Below are 21,230 nucleotides of genomic sequence, written 5' to 3'. Positions count from 1 at the left end.
AGTTTTGACAGGCACATGTCACTCTAATTTCCCATTAGGAAGAAGAATTAACCAAAGGCTCAGCCTGCCTCCCCAGAACCAGAATAGGGCCAGAAGCAATACAGTGGTTTGGCGGCCAGCTCACAAAAAATGCGAGTTGAAAAATGGAGCTCAGGAGCAGACAATTCAAAGACCTGCAAAGATATAAATGATAACCAACGTCCAAAAATATATTCAGGTAAGGCAATGAAGAGGATCTGAATGAGAGGCAGAATTGCAGGAAACAGATTTTAAAAGGCAGATTGTACTCACAGTTAAAGCATATGAAAAGCAGCAGAATTTCTAAAATGATGCAGTTGGGCAAAAGGGTGTATGCGTTTTTTTCGTGAATATCTTCAGGAAAAAACACATACAGAGTTTTTGGCCAACCAAGCTAGCGGGAAATGCAAATCTGCACAACAAAGAAGTCTCAATTTCCACTGCTCAGAAAGGCCATCCAAAAAATGTGTACAAACCAGAAATGCAGGAGAGGCCATGTAGAACAGGCAGCCTCGTCACGCTCATGGGTGGCGTATAAATATCCAAGAGCCACTCTGAAGAAGTGTATGATGTTTCCTAAAACATCTAAAATACAAAGCCCCCGAGCAAAGGGGAATTCAACTCATGGGCATATGTCTTGGGAAGACTAAATATCAACAAGACAAAGGCACCCCAAAATTTAGGGCTGCTCTGCATACAAAAACCTCCACTTCGGTACACCTAAAATATCCCACGATAAAGAGAAATGCATAAAGAACTTGTGGTAATTTTGTACAATGGAATATCACTCAGACGTGATATCAATGCCATAAGGCCAGTATCAGCATAATGAGTGGATTAAGGTATGATGATTCTAAGTGAAATAAGTCACACAGAAAAAGAATCTAATCATAAGATATCACTTATAGAAGTAATGTCAACATCACAACACATGAACTGAATTAGGAAAGAGAACAGAGTCTCACATTTAGAAAACACTCTTATGCCTGCTTAAGGGGAAAGTAGAGGTGGGGTGATGCATAAAACCAGAGTTTGATATTAGCACAGGTACCATTCCATAAAACAAATACAGAATAGACAAGACCTACACTTTCCTCAGTGAACGGGACTCAACACCCCTATTTCCCGCAGAGGAATATATCTGACTAGTAAAAATCTTAAAACCTATGTATTGATATGTCTCCGTAAGGGAATCAATTGTGTCTAGACCGGCATAAACATGTCCGTGAAAATCAGTTCAACCCCATTATAAAAATGAATTTCAAAAACAAAACAAAATAACAGCGAAATTCTTACACAATTCCTTCAGGGGTTCTGATGAAACCTGGAATGACCCTATCTGCAAAGACAGCTCTATGAGACATAAGGCTGGACACCGGGGAATGAGAGGACTGGTGAGATTGGGAGAGAAATTGCACACCCTTTAAAGTAGTAATGCATGTCACCATTCCATGTGTCCCAAATCTCCAGGTAGAAGGGAATATCACTACAGTTATAACATGTATTGGAAACCTAGAGAATGAACACACTGTTTTGGCGAAAGGTTTCTAAAAGTCTCCTAATTTTTCCTCTCCTTGTGCTCCAGTTTGGCATTCCAAATGTTACTATCAATCTCCCAACTTTGGATAGTCAACCCCTATAACATCCTGTTTCACACAGTTTGCTAATTGTGCGGAGGATGAAAGGGAAGAGGGAGGACCAATCAGAGAGTAGATGAAGGCATTTGGACGGGCACATGTCACTCTAATTTACCGTTCAGGAAGAAGAATTAACCAAAGCCTCAGCGAACAGCAGGGAACCAGTATAGCCACCCCTGGAACTAGTATAGGTCCTGAAGCAATATTGTGGATTTGCGGTCAGCTCACAAAAATGGGATTTCAAAATTGGAGCTCAGGGGCACAGAAATTCACAAACCTGCAGTTATAAAGAACTACTCAATTCCAAAAATCTGTTGAGGAAAGGCAAAGAAGTGGACTTGAAAATGAGACAGAATTGCACAAAACATATTTCAAGAGGTAAATTAGAATCGCCTTTAAAGCTCAAGAAAAGCATCACAACTTCGACAATGATGCACTTGGCCAAAAAGGGCGTATGACTTTTCTCCTGAATATATTCAGGAGAAAACGCATACGCCCTTTTTGGCCAATCAAGCAAGCGCACAATGCAAATCCACACTACAAAAAATTGTCACTTCCCACCGGTAAAAAGGGATATCTGAAAATCTGTAAAAACCACAAAGGCAAGCGAGAGATGAAAAGGGCATGAAGCAATGTGATCCCAAGGGTCATGGAGGATTGTGATGACAAGTGCATGGAGCATTGTGATGAAAAGATTATGTAGCATTTGTTGACAAAGGCATGGAGCATTGTGATGACAAGGTTCATGGAGCACTGTGATGACAAGCCTCAAGGAGCATTGTGATTAGAGTGGTCATGGAGCATTGGGATGACAAGGGCATGGATCATTGTGATGACAAGGGTCATGGAGCATTTTGATTACAAGTGTCCCGGATCATTGTGTTGTCAGGGTTCATGGAGCGTTGTGATGACAGTGTTCCTGGAGCATTGTGTTGAGAGTGGTCACGGAGCACTAAGATGAGAAGGTCATGGAGCATTGGGCTGAAAATGTTCATGGAGTATTGTGATGACAGGGGTCATGGAGCATTGTGATGACAAGGTACTGGAGCATTGTGATAAAAAGACCATGGAGCCTTGTGAGGAGAAGTCTCATGGAGCATTCTGATGAAAAGGGGCATGGAGCATTGTGATTAGAGGGGTCGTGGAGCATTGAGATGACAAGGGCATGGAGCATTGGGATGAGAAGGCCATGGAGCGTTCTGATGACATGCATCACGGAGCATTGTGATGACAACGGTACGGAGCATTGTGATTACAAGGGTCTTGGAGCACTGTGATGAAAAGGGCAAGGATCATTGTGATGAAAAATGCATGGAGCCTTGTCATGACAGGGTTAAAGGAGCATACTGACGACAAGTGTCAGGGAGCATTGTGATGACAAGGGTATTGAGCATTGTGATGACAAAGGTCATGGAGCATTGTGATGAGAAGACAATGGATAATTGTGATGACGAGCATCACAGGGCATTGTGATGATAAGTGTTATGGAACATTTTGATCACAAGGATTTGGAGCATTGTGATGACAGAGGTCATACAGCATTTTGATTTCATTGTTATGACAATAGCAGGAAGCAATATGATGATGGGCATGGTGCATTGTGATGACAGGGTTCATGGAGCATTGAGATGAAAAGGGGCATGGAGCATTGTGATAACAGCACTCTTGGAGCATTGTGATGACAAGGGCATGGAGCATTCTGATGACAAGGACATGGAGCATTCTGATGACATGCGTCATGGAGCTTTGTGATGACAAGGGCATGGACCATTGTGATAACAGAGGGCACGGAGCATTGTGATGACAGGGGTCATGGAGCATTGTGATGACAAGGACATGGAGCATTGTGATGACAAGGGCATGGAGCATTGTGATGACAGGGGCATGGAACATTGGTCTGACATGTTTCATGGATTATTGTGATGACAGTGGGGATGGCGCATTGTGATGACAAGGGCATGGAGCATTGTGATGACAAGGTCATGGAACATTGTGATGACAAGGTCATGGAATATTGTGAAGACAGTTGTCAGGGAGCATTGTGATTACATATGTCATTGTCAATTGTGATGACAATGGCATGGAGCATTGTGATACCAAGTGTCATGGAGGATTGTGATGACAAAAGTAATGGAGCATTTTGATGACAAGGGCTTGGAACTTTGCGATGGGAAGGGTCATGGAGCATTGTGATGACAAGGGCATGGAGCATTCTGATGAAAAGATGCAGGGAGCATTGAGATTACAGCGGTCTTGGAGCATTGTGATGACAAGGGCATGGAGCATTGTGATGAGAAGGCCATGGAGCATTCTGATGGCATGCGTCATGGAGCTTTGGATGACAAGGGCATGGAGAATCGTGATTACAGGGGTCATGTAATATTGTGATGACAGGGGTGAGGGAGTATTGTGATGACTAGTGATGGAACATTGTGATATCAGTGGTGAGAAGGCATTTTGAGGAGAAGTGCATGGAGCATTGTGATGGCAATGTTTATGGAGAATTTTGATGACAAGGATGTGGAGCATTGTGATGACAAGTGCATGGACCATTGTGATGACATGGGTTATGGAGCATTGTGCTGACACGCGCATCGAGCATTGTGATGACAAGGGTCATGGAGCATTGTGCTGACAAAGGCATGGAGCTTTGTGATGACAAGGGTCACAGAGCATTGTTATAAATATTTCATGGAGCATTGTGGTGACAAAGGTCACAGAGCTTTGTGTGATGAGGTTATGGACCATTGTGATGACAAATGTCATGAAGCATTGTGATGAATGGAGTCACAGAGCATTGTGATAACAGGGGTCTTGGAGCATTGTGATGAAAAGGGAATGGATCATTGTGATGAAAAAGGCATGGAGCCTTGTCGTGACAGTGTTCAAGGAGCATACTGATGACAAGTGTCAGCGAGCATTGTGATGCCAAGTTTATTGAGCATTGTGGTGACAAAGGTCATGGAGCATTGTGATGAGAAGACCTTACATAATTGTGATGACGAGCGTCATGGGGCATGTGATGACAAGTGTTATGGAACATTGTGATCAGAAGGGTTTGGAGCATTGTGATGACAGAGGACATGGAGCATTTTGATTTCATTGTGATGACAATAGCATGAATCATTATGATAAAGGGCATGGTGCATTGTTATGACAGTGTTCAAGGAGCATTGAGATGAAAAGTGACATGGAGAATTCTGATTACAGAGGTCTTGGAGCATTGTGATGACAAGGGTCATGGAGCCTTGTGGAGACATGGCTGTGGAACATTGTGATGGCAAGTTGCATGGAGCTTTGTTATGACAGGTGTAATGGAGCATTGTGATGACAAGGGCATGGAGCATTGTGATGACAAGGGACAGAGAGCATAGTGATGAAAATTTCATGGAGCGTTGTGGTGACAAAGATCACAGAGCCTTGTGTGACGAGGGCATGGACCACTGTGATGAGAAAGGTCATGAAGCACTGTGATGACTGGAGTCACGGAGCATTGTGATGACAGGTGTCATGGAGCATTGTGATGACAAGGGCATGGAGCAATGTGATGACAGGGGCATGGGACATTGGTCTGACAAGTTTAATGGATTAATGTGATGACAGTGGGCATGGACCATTGTGATGAGAAAGGTCATGAATCATTGTGATGGCTGGAGTCACGGAGCATTGTGAAGACATGGGTCATGGAGCATTGTGATGACAAGGGCATGGAGCAATGTGATGACAGGGGCAATGAATATTGGTCTGAAAAGTTTCATGGAGTATTGTCATGACAGGGGTCATGGAGCATTGCGATGACAAGTGCATGGATAATTGTGATGAAAAGTCCTCGGAACATTGTGATGAGATGTGTCATGGAGCATTGTGATGACAAGGACGTGGAGAATACTGAAAACCAGGGCATGGAGCATTGTGATGGCAAGATCGGGGAGCATTGTGATGAGAAGACCATGGATAATTGTGATGACGGGCGTCATGGAGCTCTGTAATGACAAGGGGCATGGAGCATTGTGATGACAGGGGTCATGGAGCATTGTGATGACAGGGGTCATCGAGCATTGTCATGACAAGGGTCATGGAGCATTCTGATGACAAGCTTGTGGAGTATTGTGATGACAATGGCATGGAGCATTGTGATGAAAAGTGCGTGGATCATTGTGATGACTGTGGTCATGGAACATTGTGATGGCATGCCTGAGGGAGTATTGTGATAACTAGTGATGGAACATTGTGATATCAGTGGTGAGAGACCATTTTCATGAGAAGTGCATGGAGCATTGTTATGACAAGTTTTATGGAGCATTGTGATGACAAAGATGTGGAGCATTGTGATGACAAGCGCATGGTGCCTTGTGATGACATCGGTCATGGAGCATTGTGATGAGAAGTGTCATGGATCATTGTGATGGCAAGTCCGTGGATCACTTTGATGAGAAGACCAATGATAATTGTGATGACGAGCGTCATGGAGCACTGTAATGACAAGGGGCAAGGAGCATTGTGATGACAGGTGTCATGGAGCATTGTGATAACAGGGGTCATGGAGCACTGTGATGACAAGGGTCATGGAGCATTCTGATGACAAGCTTGTGGAGTATTGTGATGACAATGGCATGGAGCATTGTGATGAAAAGGGCATGGAGCATTGTGATGAAAAAAGCATGGAGTCTTTTCATGAAAGGTTTCAAGGAGCATTCTGACGACAAGTGTCAGGAAGCATTGTGATGACAAGCGTATTGAGAATTGTCATGACAATGATCATGGAGCATTGTGATGACAAGGCATGGAGTATTGTGATATCAGACATCATGGAGCATTGTGATGACAAGTGTTATGGAACATTGTGTTCACAGGTGTTTGGAGCATTGTGATGACAGAGGTCATGGATCATTTTGATTTCAAGGAGCATGAGAAATGTGATGACAATGGCATGAATCAATGTGAACCCAAGGTTCATGGAGGATTGTGATGACAATGGTAATGGAGGATTGTGATGACAAGTGCATGGAGCATTGTGATGACAAGGTCATGTAGCATTTTGCTGACAAAGGCATGGAGCATTGTGATGAAAATGGTCATGGAGCACTGGGATTAGAAGCATCATGGAGCATTGTGATAACAGGGGTCATGGAGCATTGGGAAGGCAAGCGTATAGATCATTGAGATGAAAAGGGTCATGGAGATTTTTGATGACAAGAGTCCCGGATCACTGTATTGTCAGGGCTCATGGCGCATTGTGGTGACAGTGGAAATGGAGCATTGTGATGACAGGTGTCATGAAGCATTGTGATGAGAAGACCATGGAGCATTGTGATGACAAGTCTCATGGAGCAATCTGATGAAAAGGGGCATGGAGCATTGTGATTACAGGTTTCGTGGAGCACTGTGATGACAAGGGCATGGAGCATGGTGATGACAAGGTCATGTAGCATTTTGCTGACAATGCCTTGGAGCATTCTGATGACATGCGTCATGGAGCTTTGTGATGACAAGCGCATGGAGCATTGTGATTACAGGGGCCTTGGAGCATTGTAATGAAAAGTGCATGGATCATTGTGAGGAAATAGCATGCAACCCTGTCATGACAGGTTTCAAGGAGCATACTGAAGACCAGTGTCAGGGAGCATTGTGATGACAAGTGTATTGATCATTGCGTTGACAAAGGTCATGGAGCATTGTGATGAGAAGTCCATGGATAATTGTGATGAGGAGCGTCATGGGGCATTGTGATGACAAGTGTTATGGAACACTGTGATCAGAAGGGTTTGCAGCATTGTGATGACAAAGGTCATGGAACATTTTGATTTCATTGTGATGACAATAGCATGAAGCATTATGATGATGGGCATGGTGCATTGTGATTACAGTGTTCATGGAGAATTGAGATGAAAAGGGGCACGGAGCATTGTGATTACAGGGGTCTTGGAGCATTGTGATGATAAGGTACATGGAGCCTTGTGATGACAATGCTGTGGAATATTGTGATGGCAGGGGTCATGGAGCATTGTTATGACAGGGCTAATGGAGCATTGTGATGACAAGGGCATGGAGCATTGGTTTGAAATGTTTCATGGATTATTGTGATGACAGTGGGCCTGGAGCATTGTGATGACAAGGGCAGGGAACACGGTGATACATGGGTCATTGAGGATTGTAATGACAAGGAATAGAGCATTGTGTTGAGAAAGGCATCGAGCATTGTGATGACAAGCGTCATGGAGCTTTGTGATGACAAGGGCAAGGAGGAATGTGATGAGAGTGTTCATGGAGCACTGTGATGACAATGGCATGGAGCATTGTGATGCCGAGGGTCATTTAGCTTGGTGATGACAAAGGTCATGGAGCATTTTGATGACAAGAATGTGGTGCATTTTGATGAGTAGGGCAGGGAGCATTGTGATGAAAGGGTCATGGAACAATTTGATGAAAAGGGTCAGGGAACATTTTGATGACAGGGGTTATGGAACATTGTGATGTCAGTGGTCATGGAGCATTGTGATGATAAGGGCATGTAGCATTTTGATGACAGGGGTCATGGAACATTGTGATTACAGGCGTGAGGGAGTATTGTGATGACTAGTGATGGAACATTGTGATATCAGTGGTGAGAGAGCATTTAGATGAGAAGTGCATGGAGCATTGTGATGACAAGTTTTATGGTGCTTTGTGATGACAAGTTTGTGGAGCATTGTCATGACAAGTGCATGGCACATTGTGATGACATGTGTCTTGGAGCATTGTGCTGAGAAGCGCATGTAGGATTGTGATGACAAGGGTCATGGAGCATTGTGGTGACAAAGGCATGGAGCATTGTGATAAGAAGTGTTACAGAGCATTGTGATGACGAGGGAATGGGCCATTGTGATGACAAAGGTCATAAAGCATTGTGATGACTGGAGTCACGGAGCATTATGATGTGAGTGGTCATGGAGCATTGTGATTACAAGGGCATGGAGCATTGTGATGACAGGGGCATGGAGAATTGGTCTGACAAGTTTCATGGATTATTGGTATGAGGGTGGGCATGGCACATTGTGGTGACAAGGGCATGGAACCTTTTTATGACAAGGTCATGTATTATTGTGAAGACAGGTGTCAGGGAGCATTGTGATGACACATGTCATGGTGCATTGTGATGACAATGGCGTGGAGCATTGTGATGCCAAGTGTCATGGAGGATTGTGATGACAAATGTAATGGAGCATTGTATGACAATTGCTTGGAGAATTGTGATGAAAAGGGTCATGGAGCATTGTGAGGACCAGGGCAGGGAGCATTGTGATGGAAAGACCGTGCAGCATTGTGATGAGAAGACCATGGATAATTGTGATGACGAGCGTCATGGAGCACTGTAATGACAAGAGGCATGGAGCATTGTGATTACAGGGGTCATGGAGCATTGCGATGACAGGGGTCATGGAGCATTGTGATGACATGGGTCATGGAGCATTCTGATGACAAACTTGTGGAGTATTGTGATGACAATGGCATGGACATAGTGATGAAAGTCATGGAGCATTGTGGTGAAAAAGGCATGGAGCCTTTTCAAGACAGGGTTCAAGGAGCATTCTGAAGACAAGTGTCAGGGAGCAGTGTGATGACAAGGGCATCGAGCATGGTGATGAGAAGGCCATGGAGCATTCTGATGATATGGGTCATGGAGCTTTGTGATGAGAAGGGCAAGGAGCATTGTGATTACTGGGGTCTTGGAACATTGTGATGAAAAGCGCATGGATCATTGTGATGAAAAAGGCAAGGAGCCGTGTCATTACAGGGTTCAAGAAGAATACTGACGACAAGTGGCAGGGAACATTGAGATGACAAGTGTACTGAGCATTGTGATGACAAAGGTCATGGAGCATTGTGATGAGAAGACCATGGATAATTGTGATGAGGAGCATCATGGGGAAATGTGATGACAAGTGTTATGGAACATTGTGATCACAAGGGTTTGGAGCATTGTGATGACAGAGGTCATGGAGCATTTTGATTTCATTGTGATGACAATAGCATTAAGCATTATGATGATGGGCATGGTGCATTTGAATGACAGAGTTCATTGAGCATTGAGATGAAAAGGGGCATGGAGCATTGTGAATACATCGGTCTTGGAGCACTTTGATGACAAGGGCATGGAGCATTCTGATGAGAAGGCCATGGAGCATTCTGATTACATGCGTCATTGAGCTTCGTGATGACAAGGGCATGGAGCACTGTGATTACAGGGGTCTTGGAGAATTGTGATGACAAGTGTCATGCAGCCTTGTGATGACGAGGCCATGGAACATTGTGATGTCAGGGGTCATGGAGCATTGTTTTGTCACGGGTAATGGAGCCTTTTGATGACAAGGGCATGGAGCATTTGTGTGAAAAGTTTCATGGATTATTGTGATGAGTGTGGGAATGGAGAACTGTGATGTCAAGGGCAAGGAACACAGTGATACATGGATCATGGAGGATTGTAATGACAAGGGCATGGAGCACTGTGATGAGAAGAGCATCGAGCATTGTGATGACAAGCATCATGGAGCTTTGTGATGAAAAGGGCTTGGAGCAATGTGATGAGAGGGTTCATGGAGCATGGTGATGACAATGGCATGGAACATTGTGATGCCAAGGGTCATGGAGCACTGGGATGACAAGCGTCACGGATCATTCGGATTACAGGTGTCATGGAGCATTGGGACGACAAGCGCATGGATCACTGTGATGACATGTGTCTTGGAGCATTTTGATCACAAGAGTCCCAGATCATTGTGTTGTCTGGGGTCAGGGAGCGCTGTGATTTCAGTGGTCATGGAGCATTGTGATGACAGGTGTAATGGAGCATTGTGATGGCAAGGGCATGGAGCATTGTGATGAGAAGTCCATGGAGCATTTTGATGACATGCATCATGGAGCTTTGTGATGACAAGGTCATGGAGCATTTTGATTTCATTGTGATGACAATAGCATGAAGCATTATGATGATGGGCATGGTGCATTGTGATGACAGGGTTCATGGAGCATTGAGATGAAAAGGAACATGGAGCATTGTGATTACAGGTGTCTTGGAGCATTGTGATGACAAGGGCATGGAACATTGTGAATGAGAAGGCCATGGAGCATTCTGATGACAGGCTTCATGGAGCTTTGTGATGACAAGGGCATGTAGCATTTGTCTGAAAATTTTCATGGATTATTGTAATGAGAGTGGTCATGGAGCATTGTGATGACAAGGACACGGAACACTGTGATAAATGGGTCATGGAGGATTGTAATGACAATGTCATGGAGCATTGTGATGAGAAGGGCATCGAGCATTGTGATGACATGCGTCATGGAGCATTGTGATGACAAGGTCACGGAACACTGTGTTACATGGGTCATGGAGGATTGTAATGACAAGGGCATGGAACATTGTGATGAGAAGTGCATCGAGCACTGGTATCACAAGCGTCATGGAGCTTTGTGATGACAAGTGCATGGAGCAATTTGATGAGAGGGTTCATGGAGCATTGTGATGATAATGGCATGGAGCATTGTGATGCCAATGTTTATGCAGCTTTGTGGTGACAAATGTCACAGAGCCTTGTGATGACGAGGCTATGGACCATTGTGATGACAAAGGTCATGAATCATTGTGATGACTGGAGTCACGGAGCATTGTGATGACAGGGATCATGGTGCATTGTGATGACAAGTGCTTGGAGCATTGTGATGACAGGGGCATGGAGCACTGGTCTGACAAGTTTCATGGATTATTGTGATGACAGTGCGCATGGCACACTGTGATGACAAGGGCATGGATCATTGTGATGCCAATGTCATATAGAATTGTGAAGACAGGGGTCAGGGAGCATAGTGATGACATATTTCATGGTCCATTGTGATGACAATGGCAAGGAGCATTGTGATGCCAAGTGTCATGGAGGATTGTGATGACAAAGGTAATGTTGCATTGTGATGACAAGGGCTTGGAGCATTGTGATGACATGGGCCATTGAGAATTTTGATGACAAGGTCGTGAAGCATTGTGATGAGAAGCGCATGGAGCTTGCTATGACAGGGGTCATGGAGCATTGCGATGACAAGTGCATGGATAATTGTGATGAAAAGTGCACGGAACATTGTGATGAGATGTGTCATGGAACATTGTGATGACAAGGACGTGGAGAATACTGATAACCAGGGCATGGAGCATTGTGATGGCAAGACCGGGGAGCATTGTGATGAGAAGACCATGGATAATTGTGCTGACGGGCGTCATGGAGCTCTGTAATGACAAGGGGCATGGAGCATTGTGATGACAGGGGTCATGGAGCATTGTGATGACAGGGGTCATGGAGCATTGTCATGACAAGGGTCATGGAGCATTCTGATGACAAGCTTGTGGAGTATTGTGATGACAATGGCATGGAGCATTGTGATGAAAAGTGCATGGATCATTGTGATGACTGGGGTCATGGAACATTGTGATGGCATGCCTGAGGGAGTATTGTGATGACTAGTGATGGAACATTGTGATATCAGTGGTGAGAGACCATTTTCATGAGAAGTGCATGGAGCATTGTTATGACAAGTTTTATGGAGCATTGTGATGACAAGGATGTGGAGCATTGTGATGACAAGCGCATGGTGCCTTGTGATGACATCGGTCATGGAGCATTGTGATGAGAAGTGTCATGGATCATTGTGATGGCAAGTCCGTGGATCACTTTGATGAGAAGACCAATGATAATTGTGATGACGAGCGTCATGGAGCACTGTAATGACAAGGGGCAAGGAGCATTGTGATGACAGGTGTCATGGAGCATTGTGATAACAGGGGTCATGGAGCACTGTGATGACAAGGGTCATGGAGCATTCTGATGACAAGCTTGTGGAGTATTGTGATGACAATGGCATGGATCATTGTGATGAAAAGGGCATGGAGCATTGTGATGAAAAAAGCATGGAGTCTTTTCATGAAAGGTTTCAAGGAGCATTCTGACGACAAGTGTCAGGAAGCATTGTGATGACAAGTGTATTGAGAATTGTCATGACAATGATCATGGAGCATTGTGATGACAAGGCATGGAGTATTGTGATATCAGACATCATGGAGCATTGTGATGACAAGTGTTATGGAACATTGTGTTCACAGGTGTTTGGAGCATTGTGATGACAGAGGTCATGGATCATTTTGATTTCAAGGAGCATGAGAAATGTGATGACAGTGGCATGAATCAATGTGAACCCAAGGTTCATGGAGGATTGTGATGACAGTGGTAATGGAGGATTGTGATGACAAGTGCATGGAGCATTGTGATGACAAGGTCATGTAGCATTTTGCTGACAAAGGCATGGAGCATTGTGATGACAATGGTCATGGAGCACTGGGATTAGAAGCATCATGGAGCATTGTGATAACAGGGGTCATGGAGCATTGGGAAGGCAAGCGTATAGATCATTGAGATGAAAAGGGTCATGGAGATTTTTGATGACAAGAGTCCCGGATCACTGTATTGTCAGGGCTCATGGCGCATTGTGGTGACAGTGGTCATGGAGCATTATGATGACAGGTGTCATGAAGCATTGTGATGAGAAGACCATGGAGCATTGTGATGACAAGTCTCATGGAGCAATCTGATGAAAAGGGGTATGGAGCATTGTGATTACAGGTTTCGTGGAGCACTGTGATGACAAGGGCAAGGAGCATGGTGATGACAAGGTCATGTAGCATTTTGCTGACAATGCCTTGGAGCATTCTGATGACATGCGTCATGGAGCTTTGTGATGACAAGCGCATGATGCATTGTGATTACAGTGGCTTTGGAGCATTGTAATGAAAAGTGCATGGATCATTGTGAGGAAATGGCATGCAACCCTGTCATGACAGGTTTCAAGGAGCATACTGAAGACCAGTGTCAGGGAGCATTGTGATGACAAGTGTATTGAACATTGTGTTGACAAAGGTCATGGAGCATTGTGATGAGAAGACCATGGATAATTGTGATGAGGAGCGTCATGGGGCATTGTGATGACAAGTGTTATGGAACACTGTGATCAGAAGGGTTTGGAGCATTGTGATGACAAAGGTCATGGAACATTTTGATTTCATTGTGATGACAATAGCATGAAGCATTATGATGATGGGCATGGTGTATTGTGATGACAGTGTTCATGGAGAATTGAGATGAAAAGGGGCACGGAGCATTGTGATTACAGGGGTCTTGGAGCATTGTGATGACAAGGTACATGGAGCCTTGTGATGACAATGTTGTGGAATATTGTGATGGCAGGGGTCATGGAGCATTGTTATGACAGGGCTAATGGAGCATTGTGATGACCAGGGCATGGAACATTGGTTTGAAATATTTCATGGATTATTGTGATGACCGTGGGCATGGAGCATTGTGATGACAAGGGCAGGGAACACGGTGATACATGGGTCATTGAGGATTGTAATGACAAGGAATAGAGCATTGTGTTGAGAAAGGCATCGAGCATTGTGATGACAAGCGTCATGGAGCTTTGTGATGACAAGGGCAAGGAGGAATGTGATGAGAGTGTTCATGGAGCACTGTGATGACAATGGCATGGAGCATTGTGATGCCAAGGGTCATGGAGTTTGGTGATGACAAATGTCATGGAGCATTTTAATGACAAGAGTGTGGTGCATTGTGATGAGTAGGGCAGGGAACATTGTGATGGAAGGGTCATGGAACAATTTGATGAAAAGGGTGAGGGAACATTTTGATGACAGGGGTTATTGAACATTGTGATGTCAGTGGTCATGGAGCATTGTGATGATAAGGGCATGTAGCATTTTGATGACAGGGGTCATGGAACATTGTGATTACAGGTGTGAGGGAGTATTGTGATGACTAGTGATGGAACATTGTGATATCAGTGGTGAGAGAGCATTTAGATGAGAAGTGCATGGAGCATTGTGATGACAAGTTTTATGGAGCTTGGTGATGACAAGGTTGTGGAGCATTGTCATGACAAGTGCATGGCACATTGTGATGACATGTGTCTTGGAGCATTGTGCTGAGAAGCGCATGTAGGATTGTGATGACAAGGGTCATGGAGCATTGTGCTGACAAAGGCATGGAGAATTGTGATGACAAGTTTATAGAGCATTGTCATGACGAGGGAATGGACCATTGTGATGACAAAGGTCATAAAGCATTGTGATGACTGGAGTCACGGAGCATTATGATGTGAGGAGTCATGGAGCATTGTGATTACAAGGGCATGGAGCATTGTGATGACAGGGGCATGGAGAATTGGTCTGACAAATTTCATGGATTATTGGTATGAGGGTGGGCAAGGCACATTGTGATGACAAGGGCATGGAACCTTTTTATGACAAGGTCATGTATTATTGTGAAGACAGGTGTCAGGGAGCATTGTGATGACACATGTCATGGTGCATTGTGATGACAATGGCGTGGAGCATTGTGATGCCAAGTGTCATGGAGGATTGTGATGACAAATGTAATGGAGCATTGTATGACATTTGCTTGGAGAATTGTGATGAAAAGGGTCATGGAGCATTGTGAGGACCAGGGCAGGGAGCATTGTGATGGAAAGACCGTGCAGCATTGTGATGAGAAGACCAATGATAATTGTGATGACGAGCGTCATGGAGCACTGTAATGACAAGAGGCATGGAGCATTGTGATTACAGGGGTCATGGAGCATTGTGATGACAGGGGTCATGGAGCATTGTGATGACATGTGTCATGGAGCATTCTGATGACAAGCTTGTGGAGTATTGTGATGACAATGGCTTGGAGCATAGTGATGAAAGGACATGGAGCATTGTGATGAAAAAGGCATGGAGCCTTTTCATGACAGGGTTCAAGGAGCATTCTGAAGACAAGTGTCAGGGAGCAGTGTGATGACAAGGGCATCGAGCATGGTGATGAGAAGGTCATGGAGCATTCTGATGAAAAGGGGCATGGAGCATTGTGATTACAGGGGTCTTGGAGCATTGTGATTACAAGGGCATGGAGCATTGTGATGAAAATGGCATGGAGCCTTGTCATGACAGGGTTCAAGGAGCATACTGATGGCAAGAGTCAGGGAGCATTGTGATGACAAGTGTATTGAGCATTGTGATGACAAATGTTATGGAGCATTGTGATGAGAAGACCATGGATAATTGTGATGATGAGCGTCATGGGGCGTTATGATGACAAGTGTTATGGAACATTGTGATCACAACGGTTTGGAGCATTGTGATGACAGAGGTCATGGAGCATTTTGATTTAATTGTGATGACAATAGCATGAAGCATTATGATGATGGGCATGGTGCATTGTGATTACAGGGTTCATGGTGCATTGAGATGAAAAGGGACTTGGAGCATTGTGATTACAGGTGTCTTGGAGCATTGTGATGACAAGGGCATGTAGCATTTTGAATGAGAAGGCCATGGAGCATTCTGATGACATGCGTCATGGAGCTTTGTGATGACAAGGGCATGGAGCATTTGTCTGAATATTTTCATGGATTATTGTGATGAGAGTGGGCATGGAGCATTGTGATGACAAGGACACGGAACACTGTGATACATGGGTCATGGAGGATTGTAATGACAAGGTCATGGAGCATTGTGATGAGAAGGGCATCGAGCATTGTGATGACAAGCGTCATGGAGCATTGTGATGACAAGGTCAAGGAACACTGTGTTACATGGGTCATGGAGGATTGTAATGACAAGGGCATGGAGCATTGTGATGAGAAGTGCATCGAGCATTGGTATCACAAGCGTCATGGAGCTTTGTGATGACAAGTGCATGGAGCAATTTGATGAGAGGGTTCATGGAGCATTGTGATGACAATGGCATGGAGCATTGTGATGCCAATATTTATGGAGCTTTGTGGTGACAAATGTCACAGAGCCTTGTGATTACGAGGCTATGGACCATTGTGATGACAAAGGTCATGAATCACTGTGATGACTGGAGTCACGGAGCATTGTGATGACAGGGATCATGGTGCATTGTGATGACAAGTGCTTGGAGCATTGTGATGACAGGGGCATGGAGCACTGGTCTGACAAGTTTCATGGATTATTGTGATGACAGTGCGCATGGCACACTGTGATGACAAGGGCATGGATCATTGTGATGCCAAGGTCATGTAGAATTGTGAAGACAGGGGTCAGGGAGCATTGTGATGACATATTTCATGGTCCATTGTGATGACAATGGCAAGGAGCATTGTGATGACAAGTGTCATGGAGGATTGTGATGACAAAGGTAATGTTGCATTGTGATGACAAGGGCTTGGAGCATTGTGATGACATGGGCCATTGAGAATTTTGATGACAAGGTCGTGAAGCATTGTGATGACAAGCACATGGAGCTTGCTATGACAGGGGTCATGGAGCATTGCGATGACAAGTGCATGGATAATTGTGATGAAAAGTGCACGGAACATTGTGATGAGATGTGTCATGGAACATTGTGATGACAAGGACGTGGAAAATACTGATAACCAGGGCATGGAGCATTGTGATGGCAAGACCGGGGAGCATTGTGATGAGAAGACCATGGATAATTGTGCTGACGGGCGTCATGGAGCTCTGTAATGACAAGGGGCATGGAGCATTGTGATGACAGGGGTCATGGAGCATTGTGATGACAGGGGTCATGGAGCATTGTCATGACAAGGGTCATGGAGCATTCTGATGACAAGCTTGTGGAGTATTGTGATGACAATGGCATGGAGCATTGTGATGAAAAGTGCATGGATCATTGTGATGACTGGGGTCATGGAACATTGTGATGGCATGCCTGAGGGAGTATTGTGATGACTTGTGATGGAACATTGTGATATCAGTGGTGAGAGACCATTTTCATGAGAAGTGCATGGAGCATTGTTATGACAAGTTTTATGGAGCATTGTGATGACAAGGATGTGGAGCATTGTGATGACAAGCGCATGGTGCCTTGTGATGACATCGGTCATGGAGCATTGTGATGAGAAGTGTCATGGATCATTGTGATGGCAAGTCCGTGGATCACTTTGATGAGAAGACCAATGATAATTGTGATGACGAGCGTCATGGAGCACTGTAATGACAAGGGGCAAGGAGCATTGTGATGACAGGTGTCATGGAGCATTGTGATAACAGGGGTCATGGAGCACTGTGATGACAAGGGTCATGGAGCATTCTGATGACAAGCTTGTGGAGTATTGTGATGACAATGGCTTGGAGCATTGTGATGAAAAGGGCATGGAGCATTGTGATGAAAAAAGCATGGAGTCTGTTCATGAAAGGTTTCAAGGAGCATTCTGATGACAAGTGTCAGGAAGCATTGTGATGACAAGTGTATTGAGAATTGTCATGACAATGATCATGGAGCATTGTGATGACAAGGCATGGAGTATTGTGATATCAGACATCATGGAGCATTGTGATGACAAGTGTTATGGAACATTGTGTTCACAGGTGTTTGGAGCATTGTGATGACAGAGGTCATGGATCATTTTGATTTCAAGGAGCATGAGAAATGTGATGACAATGGCATGAATCAATGTGAACCCAAGGTTCATGGAGGATTGTGATGACAGTGGTAACGGAGGATTGTGATGACAAGTGCATGGAGCATTGTGATGACAAGGTCATGTAGCATTTTGCTGACAAAGGCATGGAGCATTGTGATGACAATGGTCATGGAGCACTGGGATTAGAAGCATCATGGAGCATTGTGATAACAGGGGTCATGGAGCATTGGGAAGGCAAGCGTATAGATCATTGAGATGAAAAGGGTCATGGAGATTTTTGATGACAAGAGTCCCGGATCACTGTATTGTCAGGGCTCATGGCACGTTGTGGTGACAGTGGAAATGGAGCATTGTGATGACAGGTGTCATGAAGCATTGTGATGAGAAGACCATGGAGCATTGTGATGACAAGTCTCATGGAGCAATCTGATGAAAAGGGGCATGGAGCATTGTGATTACAGGTTTCGTGGAGCACTGTGATGACAAGGGCATGGAGCATGGTGATGACAAGGTCATGTAGCATTTTGCTGACAATGCCTTGGAGCATTCTGATGACATACGTCATGGAGCTTTGTGATGACAAGCGCATGGAGCATTGTGATTACAGGGGCCTTGGAGCATTGTAGTGAAAAGTGCATGGATCATTGTGAGGAAATGGCATGCAACCCTGTCATGACAGGTTTCAAGGAGCATACTGAAGAGCAGTGTCAGGGAGCATTGTGATGACAAGTGTATTGAACATTGTGTTGACAAAGGTCATGGAGCATTGTGATGAGAAGACAATGGATAATTGTGATGAGGAGCGTCATGGGGCATTGTGATGACAAGTGTTATGGAACACTGTGATCAGAAGGGTTTGGAGCATTGTGATGACAAAGGTCATGGAACATTTTGATTTCATTGTGATGACAATAGCATGAAGCATTATGATGATGGGCATGGTGCATTGTTCTGACAGTGTTCATGGAGAATTGAGATGAAAAGGGAAATGGAGCATTGTGATTACAGGGTCTTGGAGCATTGTGATGACAAGGTACATGGAGCCTTGTGATGACGATGCTGTGGAATATTGTGATGGCAGGGGTCATGGAGCATTGTTATGACAGGGCTAATGGAGCATTGTGATGACAAGGGCATGGAGCATTGGTTTGAAATATTTCATGGATTATTGTGATGACAGTGGGCATGGAGCATTGTGATGACAAGGGCAGGGAACACGGTGATACATGGGTCATTGAGGATTGTAATGACATGGCATGGAGCATTGTGTTGAGAAAGGCATCGAGCATTGTGATGACAAGTGTCATGGAGCTTTGTGATGACAAGTTCCAGGAGGAATGTGATGAGAGTATTCATGGAGCACTGTGATGACAATGGCATGGAGCATTGTGATGTCAAGGGTCATGGAGCTTGGTGATGACAAAGGTCATGGAGCATTTTGATGACAAGAGTGTGGTGCATTGTGATGAGTATGGCAGGGAGCATTGTGATGAAAGGGTCATGGAACAATTTGATGTAAAGGGTCAGGGAACATTTTGATGACAGGGCTTATGGAATATTGTGATGTCAGTGGTCATGGAGCATTGTGATGATAAGGGCATGTAGCATTTTGATGACAGGGGTCATGGAACATTGTGATTACAGGTGTGAGGGAGTATTGTGATGACTAGTGATGGAACATTGTGATATCAGTGGTGAGAGAGCATTTAGATGAGAAGTGCATGGAGCATTGTGATGACAAGTTTTATGGAGCTTGGTGATGACAAGGTTGTGGAGCATTGTCATGACAAGTGCATGGCACATTGTGATGACATGTGTCTTGGAGCATTGTGCTGAGAAGCGCATGTAGGATTGTGATGACAAGGGTCATGGAGCATTGTGCTGACAAAGGCATGGAGAATTGTGATGACAAGTTTTACAGAGCATTGTCATGACGAGGGAATGGACCATTGTGATGACAAAGGTCATAAAGCATTGTGATGACTGGAGTCACGGAGCATTATGATGTGAGGAGTCATGGAGCATTGTGATTACAAGGGCATGGAGCATTGTGATGACAGGGGCATGGAGAATTGGTCTGACAAATTTCATGGATTATTGGTATGAGGGTGGGCAAGGCACATTGTGATGACAAGGGCATGGAACCTTTTTATGACAAGGTCATGTATTATTGTGAAGACAGGTGTCAGGGAGTATTGTGATGACACATGTCATGGTGCATTGTGATGACAATGGCGTGGAGCATTGTGATGCCAATAGTCATGGAGGATTGTGATGACAAATGTAATGGAGCATTGTATGACATTTGCTTGGAGAATTGTGATGAAAAGGGTCATGGAGCATTGTGAGGACCAGGGCAGGGAGCATTGTGATGGAAAGACCGTGCAGCATTGTGATGAGAAGACCAATGATAATTGTGATGACGAGCGTCATGGAGCACTGTAATGACAAGAGGCATGGAGCATTGTGATTACAGGGGTCATGGAGCATTGTGATGACAGGGGTCATGGAGCATTGTGATGACATGTGTCATGGAGCATTCTGATGACAAACTTGTGGAGTATTGTGATGACAATGGCTTGGAGCATAGTGATGAAAGGACATGGAGCATTGTGATGAAAAAGGCATGGAGCCTTTTCATGACAGGGTTCAAGGAGCATTCTGAAGACAAGTGTCAGGGAGCAGTGTGATGACAAGGGCATCGAGCATGGTGATGAGAAGGTCATGGAGCATTCTGATGAAAAGGGGCATGGAGCATTGTGATTACAGGGGTCTTGGAGCATTGTGATTACAAGGGCATGGAGCATTGTGATGAAAATGGCATGGAGCCTTGTCATGACAGGGTTCAAGGAGCATACTGATGGCAAGAGTCAGGGAGCATTGTGATGACAAGTGTATTGAGCATTGTGATGACAAATGTTATGGAGCATTGTGATGAGAAGACCATGGATAATTGTGATGATGAGCGTCATGGGGCGTTATGATGACAAGTGTTATGGAACATTGTGATCACAACGGTTTGGAGCATTGTGATGACAGAGGTCATGGAGCATTTTGATTTCATTGTGATGACAATAGCATGAAGCA

This window comes from Hyperoodon ampullatus (genome assembly GCF_949752795.1).
Source record: "Hyperoodon ampullatus genome assembly, chromosome: X".
Classification (NCBI taxonomy): domain Eukaryota; kingdom Metazoa; phylum Chordata; class Mammalia; order Artiodactyla; family Ziphiidae; genus Hyperoodon; species Hyperoodon ampullatus.
The sequence above is the reverse complement of the archived record's forward strand: the minus strand, read 5'-3'. Positions refer to the sequence as shown.